This window comes from Hipposideros armiger, unplaced genomic scaffold, assembly GCF_001890085.2.
Source record: "Hipposideros armiger isolate ML-2016 unplaced genomic scaffold, ASM189008v1 scaffold_32, whole genome shotgun sequence".
Taxonomy (NCBI): Eukaryota; Metazoa; Chordata; class Mammalia; order Chiroptera; family Hipposideridae; genus Hipposideros; species Hipposideros armiger.
In genome coordinates, this window is record NW_017731382.1 from 1,811,924 (window position 1) to 1,822,691 (window position 10,768).

At 50.8% G+C, this 10,768-nt stretch overlaps 1 protein-coding gene across 1 annotated transcript in view; it reads right to left on the reverse strand.

Moving 5' to 3' along the window:
* CDH4 (cadherin 4) overlaps positions 1-10,768 on the reverse strand; it is a 465,478-nt gene that overhangs the window by 273,907 nt on the left and 180,803 nt on the right. The gene's annotated exons all lie outside the window — the stretch shown is intronic.

Consider the following 10,768-nt stretch of genomic DNA (forward strand, 5'->3'; position numbering starts at 1 on the left):
TGTGTGGTGTGTGTGGTGTGTGTGTGTTGTGTGTGTGCGCGTGTGGTGTGTGTGTGGTGTGTGGTGTGTGTGGTGTGTGTGAGTGTGTGTGTGTGATGTGTGTGTGGTGTGTGCTGTGTGGTGTATGCTGTGTGGTGTGTGTGATGTGTGTGTGTGTGTGTTCCACTTTGCTTAAAGCAGAACACTGGAAAGCACTCCAGTCCATCTCAGTAGCAGCATCTGACTGATCGATTGGCCAGGATAACCTAAAAATAAAAACTGAAGGACGCGGGGAGTTGCTGAAGCAGATACTAAGACCACAGGCACCTGGGCAGACAGTTAAACTTCACAGAGGATGACAGCCTACAACAGGGGGCAGCTGTGCAGCGTGCCCGCCCAGGTCCCTGCAGCCTGCTTCACCCATGGGGGAAAATGAATCAATTAATAAAAACAAATTACCTTTTACCAAGTGAAATAAAAGCTAGCATAAACGAAGCACTGTGTGTGTGGCAGATTTACACGTGCTATAACCATTCCATTCCAGGATGGAAGCGCTTTAATGTGATATTAAAAAAGATCAAATTAAGCTTTAATGAATGCGATATTCGGTGTCAAAAATGGCACAGCAGCTCTCTCACATTTTCAGAGTTCACAGACTGTAATTCCACCTGTGTCAGCTGCAGAAGGGGGTCTGGCCCGGCTCCCCCCAGCCTGGAAGCACCGCCCCCAGCCCCCCCCTCCCTAGTGCTGGCTCGGGAAGGTGCTGCCTGAAGGCCCAGGTGGGGCTGGGGAGGTCAGCATGGCCAACGTGCGAGGGTGGGGCGCACACAAGCTGAGGGGCAAGGGCACCCCTGCCTTTAGGAGCCCCAGGATGGGCGTTCGGGAGGAAAAACTTGGAACCCTCAGGCCCTTCTGCTCTAGAGAGGGTGAAATTCCACTCCCCCCAGGCTGGAGGCGCCCAACACCAAGCACAAAACAAGTGACTTAGCTCTCTCTCTTAGGAAAAGGATAAAGGAAAAGGGAGAGGGCGTCAGCGACGCATGATTTCATAGGCTCCGCCATTGAGCCTCTCATTCTTCTGGGCTGGAGACATGATGAAGCTGGTGATTCAAGCTGCAGACAGGCAAGAGGAGAGGACGGCCCATGTACATGGCCAGGCTCACTTTCCCTGCGTCTGAGAACCCCTTCCTCAGGTCTGGCTGCGAAGTCCACAGGGACTTGAGCTCACATGCACACACACACACACACACACACACACACACACACGGGTGCACACCCCAGTTACCACCATGGGGACTCGTGAGAAAGGGACAACCTGGCAAGGCCACAGTGGGACACAGGCACAGCATCTGCAGGCCAGACCCCCGGGTAGGAGCCGGGCTCTGGTTCATGTCTCCGGCCAGCCCCAAGGCCGCAAGCTGACAGTGTCTCCATAGATGCAGTGGGCATGAGGACAGACTTTGCATAAGGAGGAAACAGACGAAATCAGCGCGTGGAAGGGTGCTCTTGGCGAAATTCCAGCACCCCAGCAGGCAGGCCTCCCGGTTCTCAAGGGCAGCGGAGGCCCCTTTCTCTGTAGGCATCTCATCCGGAATGCAGGAATTGTCCAGGTATTTACTCTCCAGTATCTCCATGAAATAAATGAGTTTCACAATCGCATGTATCAGTGTCTTCAGGGCAGGAAAGCAAAGCTGAGGACCGAGATATGGGACAGTGTCCAGGACGACTTAATCTCAGGAAAGTGATTAGCTCTGTTTCTGATTAAGAAGCATAGAGCGCTCTAATGTCTGCCTGCCAGATACTTGCTAAAAATCGAAATTGTGTCTCTCTGCCTTTCTTTCTCCATCTATACAACGGCCACAAGTCGCGTCACGCATAAACAAGCAGATTTGTAAAGAGCTAAAAGCTGCCTTCAGTAAATGTTTGAAAGTACCAATACTGGTCAAAGGGATGACCTATTTCTCTTAGAATCCCTGCTTTGGCGGCTGGGGAGGGCATGTCTCTGAGTCTATAGTCTAGTGCAAGCTAATATGATGCAATGGAAGGAAAGTTCCAGTGAACCCTCCATTTGAGTGGAGCACACAGGACCATCCCAGCACAAGCTGTGGCATCAGGGTGGATCACGGCAATGAAGGCAGGTGTAAGATGTCTCCTGGGCCGTGGTCCCCAGATGTGGATTTCCAGACTCTGCCTCTGAAAACCACGGTCAGGCTGGTGGGGTGGGGTCAGGTGACTCATGCGCACACGCACCAGCTGGAGCACAGGCAGGTGACAATCCCAAATAGCAGACACTTCCTATTTGATCGACAACATAGTCCTGCCCTATTGGAATATTTGTCTCAGGCACTTAGGACTCACCTCCCCTAAAATAACTTAGAGTGCATGTTTCTACCATTTAGATCATGCGGGTAATCCCCCAAACAGTCCCTCTATGGATGTCCAACCATGAGGCAGTGATGGGGATGAGGAGAGGTGGCCAGCTACCTCCCGGCACCCACAGGCCATTGCTCCAGCGCCGGCATTGGTGGAATTTAATGTAGGACTCGTCTCTCTCCGAGGAAGCAATCAGCCTGCCTGGCCAGTGAGGGCATTCAGGTAATAAACACGCCATCCACCCCTTTGACGGAAGCGAAATGGATGGGCCAGGCCAGCTCAAGCTCCCACGCAAACGCCCCACCCTGCCCTCTGCCTGGGCCTCCCCCAGGGCTCGGCCTCTCGCCTCAGTCACAGTCCTGGAGGACAAAGCAAAACTCCTCAGGGGGCAAAGTCAAGGCCACCCACAAAACACACGGCACGCCCCAAGTGAGCCGTCCTTAGAGTTGTCCTCTTTCTAAGCGTTACTCAGAAGGAGTGCCCTCCTTCCACTCTGGGTGCCACGCAGTGACCTGGCACCGTCTCTGTCCTGCCCTTCAGGCCACAGAGGTTTCCATGCCAGCCGGGAGCAGCTTGCCTCACAGCTGCCCCAATTCCCCAGGCCACCCATTCCAAACGCCCACGTAGGCGCAGCCAGCCCGCGCTGGGCAGTCCCTAGGGCTGCTCATGAGAACGCCCCCACCTGCAGTGTCTGCAGACTTCTCCCTCACACAGGTCACCCTGCACATGACCAGCCCCGCAGTGCAGCCCTCTGTGGTCCGGAGGGAACTCGGAGGGGCACACGCATGACAGCGGCTGGACCACCTTCCGTTGGACACGTGAGGGAGGCTCGTCAGCCTTGCTCCCCGCTTCCAGCATGAAGACCCAACACGGTGGGACTGACGGGCTGCTCCCCAGAATCCGTCTCTGAGTTTACGTCCATCTCAGGAAAATACAGTGCTCTCCCAGATGGTATTTACTTATATATTGACTGACTGATCGATTGCCCAACCAAATCGTTTATAGTGACACAGGGACGCAGCTGATGTTCCCGCAACACTAAGGGGCAGGAGCTTGTGTGCCAGTATGGTTTCCCTGGGGAACCTGTGTACAGAGAAGGAGGACACCCCAAAATATCGACAGCGATTTTCCCCCCAGCGGTGGAATATGGGTGTTCTACATCATCTTGTTTATACTTTTTAAAAGAGGCCTTTTATTTTCCAATAGTTTTAGATATACAGAAAAGTTTCGCAGACGGCGCAGAACTCCCACTTTTCCCGTTTCTGACGTGTCACCTCACCGTGGAATGTCTGCTCTCAGTAGCAGACCGGTGTCCACACCTTATCATGAACCGAAGCCCATTCCTTTTTCAGATTTCCTTAGTCTTTACCTTTTTGTGTCCCAGGACCCCGCCCAGGATCCCACATGACATTGAGTCGTCACCTCTCCGTAGGCTTCACTTGGCTGTGGCAGTTTCTCAGACTTTCCTTGTTTTTCGTAACTTTGACAGTTTGAGGGTTATTGGTTTGGTATTTTGTGGAATGGACCATTGATTTTTACGTGCACCACCGTTTGTTTCTCTTAGAGCAGAAGCCTGTTTCTGAGACACAGGGAACCCCACCGGAGCTGCTGGCTTTTCTTCAAACGTCTTCCGAAAAGCTCAGCGAACTTCTCAGAGGAGCCACGAGGCAGAGTGCCTCGGGCCGCCTCCTCCTGGGTGTCACATGCTCACCAAGAGCCCTTTATCTCCATTTGGTTTCCCAGCTTCAAATAAGAACTAAAAATAAACCAAATCTACTTACAAAATAGATGTTGAGTGAGCTAACTGAACACGGCATTATCTGAGGCTGGTTATTATAATCAAGATGGTTCTGCCTTGTTCTACAATCTCCTAATTAGATGTGGTACCAAGAGCTATTCCGGCTTTTTGAAAAATTACCTTTGGAGAAAATGTATGTGTTTATCACTGTCTCTCTGTGTGTCTATGTATTTATTTGTAGTTGTTGCATCTGACTCAAGAAACTACATTCTATGAAAAACTCACATAACAAGTTGCAAATTCAAAAAGGGAAACAAAAACCCCAAACACTCAAAATGGGGCATCTTTCACTAAATCCGTGTTGTAAGGGAACGGGGTAGCGAGGGGCCAGGAAGTAAAGTAGTCTTAATTTCCCAGTGGCCTGGGGCGTCCACGCCTCATGTCTGTTGCTTGGGCCTCCGGGAACTTACTGTGCACTCTGGGCAGCAGAGACCGTGGTTCCTCCCTAATTTGACTTGGTCTCTCCCAGGTGTTTCTTTTCACTCTTGTTGCTCTTGCCCGGGGAGATATATCCAAAAAAATATTGCTAAGACTCATGTCACAGAGTTTCCTGCCTCTGTTCTCCTCTAGGAGTTCCATGGTTTCAGGTCTTACTTTTATGTCTTTAATCCATGTTGACTCTATTCTTGTATGTGGTATAAGAAAGTGGTCCAGATTCATTTTTTTTGTGTGTGCCTATCTATCCAGTTTCCAAATACCATTCATTGAAGAGACAATTATTTCCCCATTGTATTCTCGCCTCCTTTGTCATAGATTAATTGACTATATCCTTCTCAAACCATTCCAAAAATTTCAAGAGTAAAGCACGCTTCCAAACTGACTCTATGAAGCCAGCATTACCCTGATACCGAAACCGTGGCTCCTTTCTAAAACATTTAAACCCTAATCAGCACCCTGACGCCCCCTCCTCCCACCCCCCAAATTAGAAGAGCAGGCCCTCATCTATATTCCTCACCTCGGGACCCCAGAGCGCTCCTTCCCCGAATGGCTGTTATCGCCATGCACAGGTCCACCTTACATTTGACTCCCCTGAGCCGTTTCTTTCCAACTCTTGCAGCCTGGCTCAAGTTTCTGTCACTCAGAGTAAGATTCTTTGCACCTAGCTGATGCCATAAATATTCATTGAGTAAAATTCTTTGATACACTTCAGCCGAACTCACAGAGTTGGCAAAACGGAGGGTTTATGCTAAAGGGGGAAAGGACAAAAATAATGTAGATACCATTTAATCCTTCAGCTGCCTTCCCCCCACGCTCCTTTCACTAAGTAACCCCCAGAAAGTCAGCTGCCATGAGAACCAGATCACCAGTGGTGAGTAAGAAACGTGAACTGAAGGAATATCATAGGCAACCCGAATGTTTAAACACTTATATTGTATTCGTAACACTCCAAGTTTAAGGCTGAGCTGTGACTGTAGTTGGATTTTAATAAGGACACAGGATTGTCTAGTTTTGTTTCTTGCTTACACGACATATGAAAATCAGGTGCATGAGCCGCTTCACTCGCCAACATGTCCGCAAGCTTCCTAACTCGTCATTTGGAAAAGACTCATTGCTGAGCTAATGTGTCATACTCTGTTGATTCCCCTCTATAATCTATGTAAATATTTAACACTAATAATAAAATCACTTTACTTTTTGCTGTTATTTGCATTTGGAATTCTTCCGGGGCAGCAAGTGACTATCAAACCCTATAGGGGAGGAGGTTCATTTATGATGTTTGAATTGCATTTGTCAAACTCAAACTCCACATTTGGTGACCATCTTCAGACCTCTAATGGGCCTGGCTCACGTCTGTGTATCTGAGATTCTTTACCAACATATCAGCAGAATTTTTCCTCTTTTGTTAACAGGGAAGGTTTACAAAGAGTGGGATCTCGCTATGGGCCTGGGATGCTACGGACAGGCCAGCAGCAGAGGATGTGGCGGCCGGGGTTTCCCCAAACACGCACCAGACCCTCCGCTTCTCGCGAGTGATGACACGCTCACTGCCCATGCTTCCCACCAACATCTATTGAGTACCTGTCGTATGCCAGTCATGATGCCAAGCGTTGGTGACGCACAGACAAAAACACCCTCACCCACGTCCCTCATAAACACGCGCTGTTTGGCATGACAGGCGAGAGCAGGCACGCTTTCTGAGGTCCACGGGCCCGTGAACAAAGTCGGGCGGTGAACGCACAGCCAGAGTCAGACATCTGACGCCTCCACCCATGGTGCTATCTCCTTCTTAGCGTCACAAGGAGCAAAGGCGCAAAGGAGAGTCACGCCAGAGTCCTTCCCACCCCGACTTCAGGCCACGCTTTTGTTGATTGGGTTCCAGAGTGCGCTACCCTGGAGTGACGGACGCCATACCCCTCGCGCGCGAGGGAGCAGTTTTCAGAGTTCAGCATTTGTTTCGAACCACCCTTTCGACAACCCAGAACCGGTGCCACAGCTGAGGTGGCTCTGCTGTCTTTCCTGTTCTTGTTTTCATTTAGCAAGTTTTGGCCACTACCTCGCCGTAAACTTGGAAATACCCTGCACTGAGTCAGCCTGTCCAACGTGCCTCCATCACAGACCTTCCTTCCAGGACGAATTTAAACATAATTTCCACAAGAAAAACAGCCTCAGGCCCTCACCTGAAGCAAAACATTGAAACGTGAAACAACGAATGCTGAGCTGCGAAATGAAAGACGCGCCATCCCCGATATTCAGAGCTTCGAAGGGCCCGCCTCTGCGGCTGCGGCCTTTTTTCTTTTTTCCCCCCATTAAATCAGGCACTTCTTCTAAATCAAGCCGGCAGGGTGGAGCCGGCGAAAATGACGACAAGGCCTCGTGTGGGTATGAAAGTGGAACGTGGGCTTTGGGCTGAGATCAAACGGAATGTCACCACCCACGGCCATCAGGAAGGAATCAATGCAATTGTGTCTCTGGTACCAATTTAGGTTATTAGTCAGATTTATACGCGGCAAACACACCAGGCCTGCAATGTGCAGACTGGGCCCAGCACGCAGGGGAGGCCAGTTGTTAAAGGAGGGCGGGAGCCAGGGGTTCTGGGGCCCTGAAAGCAGCCCGCGGTGTTGGCACTTGGGAGGAATGGGCCCACCTTCCATACCTGTGCTGTCCGCCCAGCCCCGTTCCTGTCTGGTGAACAAGGTGGAGAAGTGACGCGTCAGGACGAACGGCTCCGTCACCTACGTGCTGCGTGATCTTGGGAAGCCACCTAACCCCTCTGGGCCTCAGTTTCCCCATCGGCAAAGTGAGCTCAGAGAGCTGAGAATTAAATGAGCTAATGAACAGAGGGCTTGGCACGCCATTAGTTTTGACTATCTGTGTTAACATTGCTTAAGAATTCATGCAATATTAGCATTAATACTTGCTAAGGTCTGTGTCATCGGTGAACTCAGGGTCTCCACCTCACCCTGCTGGCATTCGGGGCAGGCTGAGTGTCTGCTGGGGGCCGCCCTGCGCACTGGGGGCTGTCTGGCAGCGTCCCTGACCTGTACCTATTAGATGCCAGCAGATGACTGCCCCTGCTCCCCGTCCCCAGATTTGGGACAACCAAAGAGCTCCAGAGAGCACCAAACATCTTGTGGGGACAGTCCCCCCAGGAACTACTGAGTTAAAAGTAAGAGAAGGCCCAGGGTGTCCCCACAAGGGTCCCAGGTGTAGAAATCCCCTTAAGATAATGTTTGAGGCTCAATTCTGAGACGTCTTTCAATAGAAAATGTGTCTGCAGACAGCGGGAGAAGTACAAGGTCTGTAGTCGGAGATCTGACACAGGGCCTCTGCCCACTGAGTCTCACGTCCCGCCGTCTCAGGCCAAGTGAAGACATGAGTATCCGGGCAGCAGCGCAGGTCCTGGCCCAGCGGGTGACCAGCCACGGAGCCGCCCCAGAAGAGCAGGGAGTCGCCTGTGGCACGGCACCCCGAGACCTGGGACTCTAGGTTCCTCCCAGATGTTTGTAAACACTGAGGTCTCTGTTCTGAGGACAGCAGCCTCCTGATCCAAGGTCAGGACACGAGTGGAAAGGGAGCACTCCCCCACTTCACCTCCCTGCCGTCCGAAGCTCAGCAGAGGGGACGGGAGAGGGATTTCCATGGAAAACCAGCAGCAGGCACAGCATTCTTACTTGACCTCATTTTCTGTCCCTCCGAGGTGAGCCAAGGACTCACAGAGTTCAAATGGCAAAACACCTTTTCACTGTGAGAATAAAATGCCAATATTCAAATGGAATGATAAAAAATTGTGCCTGTTTTATCCACAGACTTGCCAGACAAGCCGAATAACACTGAGCACATGATAAATAAGAATTAGCCAATTCATTCAGAACGTGCCTCGTTACACCTTGGATTCAATTCTCCTAAAGCCAAACGCTGTGCCCGGTTAGAGGTAAAGTGTGACCTAATCCTTGTGATATATGACCTACGACCTACGACCTATGCCTTCCACAGACTTGGGGGGTTTGGGGCAAGGGGCTGGCCCCACCTCACGTCTGGAGCAGCCAGAACACACTTGCTTTCCCAACATTCACGATCCAAGTACACTCCTCCAAGGCAACATCTGGGCTGCTGTTTCAAAGATGTTACATTCACGTTTACTAAGATCCTTCTTTATTTTATGACCTCGTTTTCTATTTCTCTTAGGCTTTTTTTTTTTTTTGAAAGAAAGTCCTTCACGTTTGCAATGAAGTCTGCAGCCTGCAGCCCGGTTTCAGACACTGGTCAACGCCCACTGGCCCGCACTTAGGGCTCCGCACGGACACCCTTCACCTTGGTCTAGAATGAGTTTCTTTTCCCCAAAGGGTCACGACCTGGTCGTGGGTGTCCTGTTTCTTAGAGCCAGCTACTCCACGCGCAGCCAACCCCAAGCCCGTCTCATGCAAGATGGCAGGGTCGCAAGGCGCCTCCTGCCCAGAGCTTATGCCGCTCTGCCAGGGAGGGCACTGTCCATAGGGCTTGGACCGCATCTATTTCCCAGGTGCTCCAGGTCCTCCCTGGAACCCAACCAAGTCATTAAAACAACATTCATTCATGCCAAACCATCTTTAGTTCACAGAAATGCTTCCAATGAGCTGTATTTTAATCTTGTTCCCACTGTTTCATTAAATAAAGTGGCAAGAACCACAAAGAACCCTCCAGTGTGTCTTGTCCAGAAATGCTAAGACGGTTGTCTAATACGTTCTCAGTATCTCCAACATAGGAGGCCCACCCAGTATGGGGTAATTCTTTTAGAAGTTATTGGGTTGTCGGAAAAGTCATGACGTATTTTTTTCTGTTTTTCGTTGCAAAAATTCGTCATGACTTTTCCGACAACCCAATAGTTTTGGTAAGGGTATTCTGGGTCAGGAACAAAAAAAAAACAAGGAAAGAGACAATGTTTCTCCCTCATGATGTCTACAACTATTTTAACAGCTCTTATTTCCTTCTACCCTTTGGATGCCAGGAAGCTCACAGCCAGGTTTGCGGCCCGCCTGTAGTGCTTTGGGAGGCCTTCACGGGGGGCTGGGTGAGCTCAGACAACAACTGTCCCCTCTGGCACGTTTATACTTCACGCTATGTGGTCTAGCTTCTTTCTCTCCCTTTTACTTTTTAATTCACTGAGCTCTTCCCATCTACTATCACCCTTCATGACATGAGGCGGGGTATGTATGAACATACGTCACAGGTGTGGGAATGCCCATGGTGTGGCTTTGCTGCTTTTTAAAAACACAGTAACACAAGTATGTTTCCATGTGCGCTCAGCATAGCACATTGTGCAGGAAGGTTTTCACGTCTGAGTCGGGCACAGACAGCTTTTCCTGGCCACACAGACTGGAGCTGCCTTTCAACGAGCAGAAAATACCTTTAGATGTTTACTTTTAACATTTCCTTTAACTGCAAACACCTTCGAACCAGCTGCTACAAACCAAAAGAACCACCGTGGCCTCGTAAGAAGCCAGCCCAAGGACACCCTGGGAGAACGGAAAACAGACGCCCAGAAAACACTCAGGCTTAGAAATGGGTGCTTCCAGGTCATACACCTGGAAAAAAGGCACACCAGACCGCCGAGCAGCTAAGACACGAAAACTGCCTCCCAGTGGGAGCGGGTTCTGCAGATCAGATTGAAATTCCACGCTCTATCTCACTAGGTCCTTGTGGAGAGGGTTCGAGTAGACTAATCGTTTCCCAGGCTGGGCTCTCCAGTTAGGGAGTCCACACCAATTGCTTTTTATCTGGTTCACTGCCTGGCTATCTCATGTCCACCCCCTTCTTCATTTGCACAAGTTTGGCCAAGAAAGATCAAGCGACGCCATGACAGGCCGGGGAACGTGACCCCCACGTCTCACTTGTGGTCGGGGCAGACACGCTCACCGGGTCCTCTCGGTTCACACGGGACCTTCACCAGGCTCCCTCGCAGGAACCTGGGGAGCGGGCGCATTCTCGCAGCGTGACAGGTGTAACGGACATGCGTGTCCAGTGTAGCAGCAGAGTCACTTACCTAGAAGAGAGAACAGAAAAGTTCCATTAGTGAGTCCCGTCTGGTTCTCTAACGGATGTGGTGACGCTGGCAGGTGTGCCACTAGCTATAGTGACAAGGATCCCAGCACAGGTTTCAGTTTGCAGGGCGGGCCCTGCTTCCGCAGCACGCCCCCCGGC